The following is a 12,160-nucleotide window of genomic DNA, read 5'->3' on the forward strand; positions in this document are numbered from 1 at the left end:
TTCAGAACCACGAAACCGTGTTGACCTTCGTTACGATCAGGCTGGACCAAGTGGCACAAAAGACATTTCCAATGAAACATCTTCCAAACAGACCTATACGACAATCTGAAAGGAGAAACCAAAGTCTAACATTTACAAATCTGTTGCTGAATTGATTGAAAAGAAAAGACCGATGAATGCTATATATAGGATAAATTTGCAAGAAAGAAAACATTTTTGGAAAAATAAGAATTCAACTCAAAGTTCTGTTAATTCAGAAAAAATTTCAAATCAAAATAAGAATTCTTCTCCAATTCCGAAACAAAATTCCTTTTCAAAACCAATGCTTTCAACTCCACAAGTTTCAAAATCACATGCTTCAAAACAGAGTGAAAAGAAAAACTCTAAGTTTTCTTTTAAAACACAGTTTTCAAAAGCTAACATCCTACCAAAGGATGTTAAAGGCAAAAGTAAGGTTGTTTCGGAACCAGAAATTTCTCTCGAGAAACATGAAGCAAATGTGAAAAAAGAGCAAAAGGCATTTTCAAAACGAACTATTCCGAAAATCAAAGAAAATGTTCAACGAAAATCCACTTCTGTTGAAATGAATGTTTGTGATGCCGAAGTGGAAGTTTTCAGAATAAAAAAAAACGGAAGAATCATGCTTTCAAACAAAAATATTTTGGGTTGATAAAACTCATATATTTCCTATTCTTAATGTTCACTTCTTTTTTATCTTTTTCAGAAAACCAAAAACAAGAAAAATATTTTTCTTTATTTTTATTTTTCGTGTGTTATCTTCAGAATGGGTTATTTTCTCAGGTACAAGTTCTTGTTACCTCTATTCAGAACGAAGGGGCAGGTGTGATTCCGAGTCTATGTCCTAGCTAAGTGTCCCTAGATGCATGATGTTGCATATTGACTCAAGCCTCTTAGACTCTATGTTGGAAGCCTTAATGAAACTTTCATTCCGATCGTTTCTTCCCAATTAGGCTATCTATTCACATAAGTCATCGAGCTACCTTACTCTTCTCACATTGAGTTTAGAGTTGACTGTTTTGTCATGTATTCATAATAGAGGTACACTTTTTCTTTGGAACCAATCTACATCTTCTCCATCAACTATCGTTTTCATAATCGTAACCTTTAAGACTCTCAGAAATTACCACTGAAGTTTTTGGTTACACCAATCTGTTTTCTTGATATTAAAAAACATTGTCACCATGATTTTGAGTGAAACCCAAAATCCAACACCCTTTTCTGAATTGACGGTTTACAATTAAATGTTCAAGAATTTTCACAAATGTATTGACGTGTACAAACTTTTTGGTTTGTACTACTACAAGTATGAAATCTCATTTTTCTTTCAGAGTGATCTTAATGAAATGTTCTAGACCTAAGACTTTTTCTTCTCAAGAAGATCCAATTTTTATTTTTCCTGAGATTTTCATCATATCTAGTTACTTATATTATATCCAAACCTTGTTATTATGGCTACACTGGTTAACCAAGTACTTCTTCCAGATCTTCGGACTTATGTTGAGTTTTGGAATTTGGTTGAAGCTTAAGCCACCCTTGCATCCTACTTAAAGAGAAGCCTTTCACTATTTCTTAATAAATAGATGACCGTAATTCAATGGGAAACCACACAAGCACTTCCGAGTCTCTCTTGACTCAGAAGGAAGAAATCGTTGCCTGGGATCCATCTGATTTTCATTTCAATTTTATTTGACATCACAAAATCCCAAAAATTTAATTTACTTTATTTCATTTTCTTTGGCACACTCTTGCACAAAAATCTTTATGATTTTTCAAAGTATGGTTCCAATCCATGTTGGTTATTGTTATTCAGAAAATAAGTTATGGTTTGTTGGCTGATTATTTTGAATGGATAAAAACTAAAACAACGCTTTCTTAGGGTGTAAGTTCAAATTAGGCATATCTTTTCAAATCCCTGACATCATGGATGTATGTTATACGACACCTGACATTTCATGCAATCCCGGGCTACTTTTACGGGATATGGGAACATCAAGCGGTAGGTTTCTCTCATCGCACATCATTGAAGTTTAAAAGGGTTTTCAACTGTTTATATTCATTCACCGCTCACAAGGTTTTCAAAACTCTCAAGGCAAAAACCCCTTTCTCTCATACTGTTCATCTGCTTCGTTGCTGTTTTAATGGTTGGCTTATCTGAAACTACTTCTTTTGCTGATCAATCGTCTTCCTTCATGATGTTGATTGTAAAGCCAAGCCAGAGTCTCACTCTAGATCTCAACTTATCTCGCTATAATGAAGACCTACGACCGATGATTGAATGTTTAAGGTTCTCGCCACCAGCTCAAACTTTTACCATGGTAGAATCTATTCCTTTGGTTCATCTTTCTAAGGCATATTCTTTTGCCATCTACTGTCAGCAGGATGGAGTTATACACTTTGAGGTCGCTTCTCACAAATCTTCAATCTCTAAAGCCCGTTTTTGGACTTTTAGGGTTTGTTTCAACTGAAGGACTCGTAGACAATATCTCAATTTTCTCTACTGCTCTCATAGAGAAGTTTTATCAGATGGGTTATACTAGGGATATTCCACTTTTGTCAAAGTTCAGGAAGACTAATCTTCCTCCAATATAGAATGGGCTATTCACACTCTTGTTCAAGAGCCTTTCTGAAAGGTTTGCCGAATTTTACAACTCAAGTAAGTTTTTTGTACATTAATCCATAGCCTCTACACCGACGTTAACTTGGATTACAGTTTTACAGTTCTATTCTCAGGGCACAACTTATTCATAGCCCAATCTCCACTTCTCTCCATTCAGAGATCTCCTATGGTCGTTTATGGTATGTTATTGTTAAACGAGCCCTAACCCACTTCAAGGTTCAGTTTCCAGATGATTCTGTTATAGTTGCTATTCCGTTTCTACAAATGTCAAATTTCATGATCTTTAACCCAAGTAAGTTCAGCTTCGTTGGTTTTATTCCTGCAGCAACGTTGGAAAAAGTTCCTTCTAAAAATACCATTGTGAACGAGTATCACAAGCTGCCCACTTCTGGTGTTCGCCCTATGTCAGATGAATTACGAAAGGCTCTCGATGAGGCAAGTAAACTGAAAAGTGGAGGAAAAAGAAAAGTCAAGGCTGCCCCTTCTGAAGTCTTGAAAACTCCGAAGAAGGTCAAGAATACAACTCAAAAACGAAGGTCACCATCTCCAGTTGCTCAGTAGGCTTTGGAATCCAAAACTCACTTAGATATTCGTGAGTATGATCTAGTTCAGAAAGAAGTTGAAGTTACTGCAGCAACTTCGAAACCTACTCAAGCCAAACCAATTCCAAAAGGTATCCGCTCCACCTACATCTTTTACTACTTTTTCTGATTTCGTTCAGATGAACTCTCCTCCATCCTCTTTGAGTACCACTACAATCCCTCTCTCCAATTCATTTTATACAAATTCAACCACTACTACAACAACCAATGTTAGTACACCTACAGTCACTATCAACGTATCTGATACGGGGGCATGTGTCGATTTTGGTGTTACAATGGGTCAAGGCACATCTACAACTTCATCATTTCAGGATGACGATCCAGACATCATTTTTCGGGATTATCAGGATACTTTTCAATATTTTTCTTTAATCCCATTCACCATCCATCAAACTAGAGATGATGACGATGCTCCGATGACTCGACGACAATTTAAACAACTCAATGAAAAGTTGGATTCAATTCTAGAGTCTTCTAAATCTTCATCCAACTATGAGTACATACTAAAGTCCCACCAAGCAACGGTTGAGATGCTCACGAAGGCTAATGCGAAAGTTCTTGAAGAATCTACAAAGGCTATTCAAGCTTTTGAGAAAAATATTACTGCAACGACATAAAAGTCGAAAAACTACATGATGAAGTGACAAAGTTCATGGCTGAATTTCGACAATCTTCTGATGAAAATACTGACACAATTAATAAAGTCATTGTAGGTCTTGGTTCCACTCTGCGAACTGAGCAAGAGGTGCTTTCCCATGTTCCATCAGAAATCAAGCTTGACAATACCAAGCTCAACACCTCTGTTGTCTCCAAAATCGAACAACTTCAGAAAGACCTTGCTGTAGAAAACAACCTCACAGATAAACTGGCTCAAAAGACTGAGAATGCTAAGATTCTTTCGTTAAAGCTGCAATACATGAACAAGCATCTAGATGGCTTGGAATCGGAGAAAACCGTTATTAAGAGTTGTGTTTCGGAGATTAATCATTATCTATGAAGCCTGGTAGAGAGTCGTGATTCCCTTCTTACAGTCTCGGTTCGACAACATCTTGCAGACCAACTCAAACCAGTTTTTTTGATGCTGAACCGAATTGAAGGTGTTTTGAAACGTGATGCTATTCCAAAATAGGGGGGACATAAAGAAAAACCCAAGCAAAAGACTGGTGAACCTACTTGTCAAACTGAGCAAAAAACAAAACCGAATCCTAATTATTAGAAGGGTAATGAAGCTTCTGGTTCTAAAGGAAAAGAGAAAGTGCTTGATGATAAAGATGAAAAAGAAGAGTTATCTGAAGGTGAAAAGCTTGTCAAAAAGAAGCGTGATACAAAACTCTATGTACGAATTCGAAAAAAGTTTGAAGATCAAGAAATGGAATCGAAAGTTGCAAAAGTCACCCTCAAAACTCAGAAGTCACTCTTTCCTCAATGGACATTGGAAATAATTCAGAAGGAAGCTATTGATGAACTGAGCACTCACTGGTTGGAGTCTTTGGTATCGTTCGAGCTCGATAATATTGCTGACTCTCAACTTGACTTTCTAATCTCTCCCAGGGATATTCTGTTCAGATGCTTCGAGAAGATTGAGAAAGCTCCAATTTCTGAGTATGATGTTAATCATATGCTCTTATCTTTCTATCTTAAGTATGGAAAGCTTAAATTTATAACATGGAGTTTACATAAGATTGTTGTTGTGAAGGTTTATGCACCTGTTCCGACTGAAAACTACATAAACATTAAGTTCAAAGGATTCCCAGGAGCAAGTCGCGTTGAAGATGAATTTACACTTGCTGATTTACCATGCATGAATCAATACAATTGGATTTCTTTGTTCTTAATTTTGTCCAAAATGAACAAAAGTATGAGTCGATCGTAGCTCATCTGAAGAGGATGCCTATTTGTTACATTCATGAGATCGCAAAGATGGATGTAGAAATAACATCAAAAGCCGATACTGAAACCGAAGGAGGAATTGAAGGATATCCATAAGATGAAGCTGGGAAAACTCCAAAAAGACAATTGGAGCGTGGTATACAAATAGAAAAATAATCAAAAAGTTCAAAGGAGTATGTTTTTCTTACTAGACAAAAACTTACACTCAACTGCTGCTCTGAACTACATCATATGATTAACCAAATCTTGTAAAGCAAACAATGTTGCTGATCAAAAATGCTTCTCATATATGATCAAGTGGTACATAGTTTTCAGAAACACCCTTCTGAATTTGATGCCGAAATTATTCAAGGTGTAGAAAAGACAATATCTATAGAAGAACTCCTTTCTTATTTGACAAAAGGGGAGATTATTGGGTTTTAAATGTGTTGTGCCAAGTATACATACTAGTATAGTCGTATTTACCAGTTTGGGCCTGTCTATTCACGGTTGTGCTTTGCTAAGGTTAGACTATTTATAATGCATACATGTATCAAGTAGGTTTAACAATTTGGTCGCCCTACCTAGCTCTCACAGAGAAGTTTTTCTTAGAACTCTTCTAATGCTTTTATAATCAAAGCATTCTACACTATTTTGATCTTATTGTTGTCATTCAATTCATGTTATTTAATATAGAATCTATCAATCTTATTTATTGTTCTACAGTGATGAGATTTGTATTGTGATGTTGGATCTTTTCTTGGTATATTTTAGTATGGCATCTATTGGAGGTTCAAGATCAGGAGTGAAGCACGTGGCCAGGATGGGTCAGGATTGACTGAGGATAGGGTTAGGAAGATCATTCATGAGGAGGTTGTTTCTTTTGTCCGAGAGCAGATACCAGAGCTGGTTGGGCCTGTCAAGGCTGTTATGATGGAGTACTTTGATAACCAATATGCTACCCTTTCTGAGGTTGTTGTTGCTGCAACTACCGCGATTGTTGTTGTCGTTGGGGTTCGAGGAGTGATATATGCATATTTAGTCATATAATTCATGCATGATCTTAATATTTTATGTTGCATTTGATCCATTTATTGAACAAAAGGTACTTAATTGATTGAAAATTTATTTTGCAGCAGCCAAGACATGCTCGGAAAGAAAAAGAAGCAGAATTGGTGAAAGGAAGCTAGGATCTTGGATTTTTAAAAGAAGAAGAAATTTCACAAGGCCACAACATGTTTATATGAAACATGACATGGTGGATTGAAGATTCGTGATGGATCCTTGCGTTGTCGGATACACGTTTTTAATGAAGACCACGACGCGTTGGCTATTAACCACACCGTGGTGTGCTGTTTTTCATGATCTATTTATAGATCGTTTTCCTTCTCAACCCTAGTTTATGTTGGAAGTGTTTATCGACTTTTGGAAGCCTGAGACATCCCTTGGGAGCTGTGGAGTGCAGAATTCGAATCTAAGCTTGATTTTGAAGAGATCTAAGGCAAATTATCTCTATTTTACTTAATTCCATTGTTTTCATTAGCTTTGCAAGAGTGAATTTTGTTTCTATTCTTTTATTTTATGAAATTATGGGCTAAAAACCCTACTTTCATTTAGATTAGAGGATCTTACAACTATGTGTTGATTTTTTTGTTTTGGATTGTGTTGATTTGATTATTTATCATGCTAGCATGTTAAAAGAGCCTTTATATGTTAATGATAACTATTTTTCTATTAATTATTGAGTTAACTGAGATTGTATGGCTATCTTTTTTGATTTGCTTGAATCTTATAGTTTTGTGACCATCAAGATAGTAAGAATAGTGTTTTAAACAAAACCTAGGATTAATTAGAAAGTAAGTAAATTGATGTGTAAGTTATATATGATGACCAACCACATATGAAATTAATTTAATCAACCAATTGAATTAATCACCATTAGAAGTCTTGCATGATTCGAAATTAATACTAGTAAACTTGTTAGTTTAATCAATTGATCGCTATTTGAATTAACTTGTTTGCTAAAGAATTAGCTTAGTGAACATTAATCTAAGCACATTAGAAATCAGTAATTGATGACACATTAATCCATTGCTCTTTCCACGAAATCAACCATAGGAGTAAGTGAATCATATCTAAACAGAAGTATCTTTAATATTCTTGTTTCAGATCGTACTTTTGTTCCTTGATTAGTTGTTAATTGATTCCTTGCTAAGTGTTTGAGTGAATATTTAAGTTTCTAGTATTGTAAAACTAGAGAAAAACCCCTTTTTAATCTTTGTTTAAATTCGTTAACATTAGTAGTAATTTTAATTATCATTACTGTTCCATGTGTTCGATACCCTACTTAGCTAAACTAAACTACTATTCAACTAGGTACACTGCCTATCGTATGTTGATTTTTGTCAAGATTAGTTGGATTAAAACAAGTATATATTACACATATCAAGGATAAAGAGCTTTCCAGTACTGGGACTTCGACGATACAAAGCCCCCGGTGTTTGACAGACGTCAGGATCTTATCATTGCCATGAAGTGGCTGTCAGATGTGGAGGTATGTTTCTTTACCTACTCTTGCCCATCTGACTAGAAAATTAAGTGCACACTGAACCTTCTTCGGTCTGCAGCGAAGGATTAGTGGAGGTTGGTTACTAGTTGATACACCATAGAGCAGCGAGATGCCGTATCATGAGAACAATTCTCTAGGATGTTCCACTTTAGATATATTCCATGGTGGAACGGAAGAGGCTGGTTCATGAGTATTTGGATATGAGAGGGAACTGGGTTGGTGACAGAGATCACAAAGATCTTCACAGAGAGAGCTATGTTTTGCCCTGAGTTTACTGCTTCTGAGCAACCTTAGATGACCCAATATTTAGGCATGCTCAATTCGGATATTCGAGTGTTTGTCTCTACTCAATGCTATGGTTCACTAGTGAATTTGTAGGAGGCTACTAGGTGGTGGGGGATTGGGGTGGAACTCTAGGCGAGGGAATAGAGGTAGGCCCGGTTTCAGTCACAGTCAGAGGAGAAGCAGTTCAAGCCCACTAACCAGAGTTCGGGATCGATTGAAAGGTGGCACAGATCTATCGTGTGTCGCAGGTGTGGCGGGGAGGGCCATTTTGGTAGGGATTGCAAGCAGGGTGCGCAAGTTTGTTTCCATTGCAGCCAGGAGGGCCACTTCAGAGCTAGTTATCCTTTTGTTGTGTTAGGTAAGGCGTCAGATTCTACACCAATAGCTTGGCAGGTTCGCGACGGTCGTCATGGGACGGCCGAAATACCAGGGACTAGAAGCAGAGTTAGCAGTTCATTCTTGATTTGCATTAGGGTGGTATTGTTATTCATATGTAATTTCCGTTGTGTTTTAAGTTCAGTTGTAATCTCGGATGATTAGTTAAATGGAAGTATCTTAGTTGGTATTAGTTAATTAAATTGTTTGTGTGAATGAATTAATTATCTTTGTCATCAGATTATGTGTGTATTGGGTTTATGAATGTTGTGCAGGTTCAGATTCTCTATGTATTTGGATACTAGTGGTTAGGATCAAGTTGCCAGGTTATAGTATATTTCAAGTGGGGGAGAGTGGAACTTAGTAGTAGGAAGACCTATGGAAAGGTTCGATTCCTAGTCAGATTTCTATGAGTTCAAGGCATCCACATAACTGCTGAATTTTTCGGTTTCGTATCAAGGTCATTGTTAGTTTTTGTAATTTTGTCAAATATTTGAGTTTAAATCAACTACATGGTGGTTGATTGGTATTTCTGAGATGACACGATTGATTATTCCTTCTGCCAGGGGTTCATACAGAGTTAGTGCATGGTCGGACGGTTAATGGTTTATTGGGGTATCAATCCTAGAAATTATATTATGAAGTCGAGATCTGATGGGTTTCCGGCCCTAGGGAACATATTGATGGAAATTGACCAGGTCTTTGTGATTTTGAAAATCTATAGCTTTGCGGTTCTCACTAGCAGTTCAATTCGTTAATTAGGAAGTTATGGAATATGCTAGCATGATATGTAATTGTTTCAATGTTTTCCTTTCAAGGATCGTATTAGGGAGCTTCCTTGTTCTCGGATGAAGGGTTTTCCATCAATGATTGGTCAGGAGTGCCAACCGTCAGTGGCTATTAGGTGTTTGTGTTCGGAAAATGTGCGAGTTGTCTCGTAGCAAGAGCTAGTTGGTCAGGGAGCGCAATGTAGCCATCGGTTTTTCTATTTAGAATGCCAATAAATAGATGAGCGAGCATCATCTAGATTATTTGCTACAACAGACTTTGAGGACTAAGTCTAACTCAAGTGAGGGAGAATTATAACATCCCTATGATGTGATACATTTAATTTTGACCCTATTATTTATTTATATTGAAATATAGATCATAAGTATAAGAAAGAGAGCAATAAGAGCCCTAGTGACATTTCCATAATTTTGGGTTGGGGGAGTACGCCATGCGTATGTGTGTATGCTGAGTGTACTAGGGCACGCCCTAGTATGTTGGGCATACATCTGTACATAGGTCGTACGTGCGAGTGATGCAATCTCTAATTTTTAGGGTTAGAATAATATTTAAACCCCATTATAGCCTTATTTCCCCTCACCTCATCAGCCTCCATCCTCTTGGAACGTTCTTGCAAACCTAATCCATCTTGTGAAGCATTTATAAGCATCAGTGTGGGTGTTTTGTGCCTTTGAAGAAGAAGGAAAGGAGCGGAGACCATCTTGGAGGAGTGAATCTCTTTAAATCTAGAATCTCATAACCTTTGGGCATCATTTTAAGGTGTAAAGTTCTAAATGTAACAACCATAAAATTCAAGCCAACTTAAAACTTTTAAAACATTTCCAAAACCATTAAATATTACAAAACTTGTGTTCAAAATATATCATATCAGAGTATCCTAGGAACAAAGTCATAAAAAGTGAGGAGCTGTACGATCATGCCTTCACCTTACCATGATTCCCTGATGGACCTGAAACAATAAACTGAAACTGTAAGCCCAGAAGCTTAGTGAGTTCCCCTAAAATACCCATACCACAACAATATACATATAATCATAAACAACATACTATGGGTCCAGTCAACCATTGAGTTGGAAAGGAAAATGGAGATTTAGGGTTTTTGGATTCACAGGGGCTGTAAGGGAAGGCTAAGGGGGCAAAGGATCCTTTAAAGAAGGTGCAAAACCCCAGGGACTAGGGTTCACCCTCCAGCTCCAACTCGTCGAGTCGCTCTTCCGACTCGACCACTTGGTCACTTAAAGACGTGGCCCAATCCCGCTCCTACTCGACGATTCAGGACATCCACTCGTCGAGTAGACCTTGAAAATTGAAATTTAAAGTTATATTATCAATACCTGAGAATCGGGGCATTACAAATCTCCCTCACTTGAACTAGACTTCGCCATCGAAGTCTGATGCGATGAACAACTCCGGATAGTGCTCCCGCATCGCAGCATCCGGCTCCCACGTCCATTCGGATCCCCTCCGATGCGCCCAATGTACCTTCACCAAAGGTGTCTCCTAGTTCCATAGAATCTTCACCTTCCTCTCTAGTATGGCCACGGGCCTCTCAACACACTTCAGGCGCTCATCGAACTAAATGTCATCCAAGGATACCCCGCAACCTGGTCCATAACACACTTTCGCAATTGTGAAACATGGAAAGTGATGTGAATCTGACTAAGATCCTCCGGAAGCTCTAGCATGAATGCCACCTTGCCAATCCTGGAAACAATCATGAATGGCACAATATATCGGGGATCCAATTTTCCCCTATTCCTGAAGCGGATCACACCCTTCCAAGGAGGGACCTTCAGGAGTAGCATATCACCTACCTAAAACTCTAACTCGGATCGGCACCGGTTGGCGTAATTCTTCTGTCGACTCTGAGCGGTCTGCGGCCGCTGCCTAATTTGCTGAATTTTCTTGGTAGTCTGCAAGACTACCTCCGTCCGCGCCATCATCCTGTGTCTGACCTCACCCCAACAAACCAGGGTGCGACATCTCCGCCCATAGAATAGCTCGAAAAGTGGAATGCCAATGCTGGAGTGATAGCTATTGTTATAAGCGAATTCTTCAAGAGGTAGGTGGGAATCCCAGCTCCCTCCAAAGTCAATAACACACGCCCTCAACATGTCCTCAAAAGTCTGAATGGTCCGCTCACTTTGACCGTCGGTTTACAGGTGAAATGTTGTGCTAAAATGCAACCGCGTGCCCAGTTCTTCATGGAACTTCTGCCAGAAGTAGCAGGTATGTCTAGCATCTCAATAGGAGACAATGGAGACTGGGACTCCGTGGCGAGCAACAATCTCGCGGACATACACGTCGGCCAACTTCTCAGCCGATGAACTCTCCCATATGGCCAACAAAATAGGCACTCTTGGTCAATCAATCCACGATGACCCATTTCGCATCAAAATCCTTCACTGTCCTCGACAACCTGATAACAAAATCCATCATGATCTGTTCCCATTTCCACATGGGAATCTCCAGGGGCTGCAGCCTGCCATGCGGCCTCTGATGCTCGACCTTGACCATCCTACATGTCAAGCACCTCTCGACGCACCAAGCGATTTCTCGCTTCATACATGGCCACCAGTAACTCAAACTCAGGTCTCTATACATCTTGGTGGCCCCCGGGTGAATAGAAAAATGAGACTTGTGAGCCTCCTCCATGACTATCTATCTGACCCCACTAGACATCGGACCCTAAAACCCGACCGCATCGGGTTAATAATCCCCGACAATCTTGCAGAAACTGGGTGTTCTCAACCTTGATCCTCTCCAGCTTCCAATTCTCCGGATGCATGCCCTCAACATGGGCGTCTCTAATCAGACTCACAAGCGGAGAAATCACTGCTATACATATAATAATCGGCTCATAAGCACAAATACTCATACCTGGCCCAAGCAGCCTTGGGCTGGAATACCAGTCATCCCTAGGACGGAATACCCTCGTATCACGCACATGTTTGGTCCAATCAAACCTCGGGTTGGAATACCAAACACGTCAGTTCCACTCAATCGTAGGGTCCGGTCATCCTCACGATGGAAT

This window comes from Lactuca serriola, chromosome 2, assembly GCF_051521515.1.
Source record: "Lactuca serriola cultivar US96UC23 chromosome 2, Lser_US96UC23_V15, whole genome shotgun sequence".
Classification (NCBI taxonomy): Eukaryota; Viridiplantae; Streptophyta; class Magnoliopsida; order Asterales; family Asteraceae; genus Lactuca; species Lactuca serriola.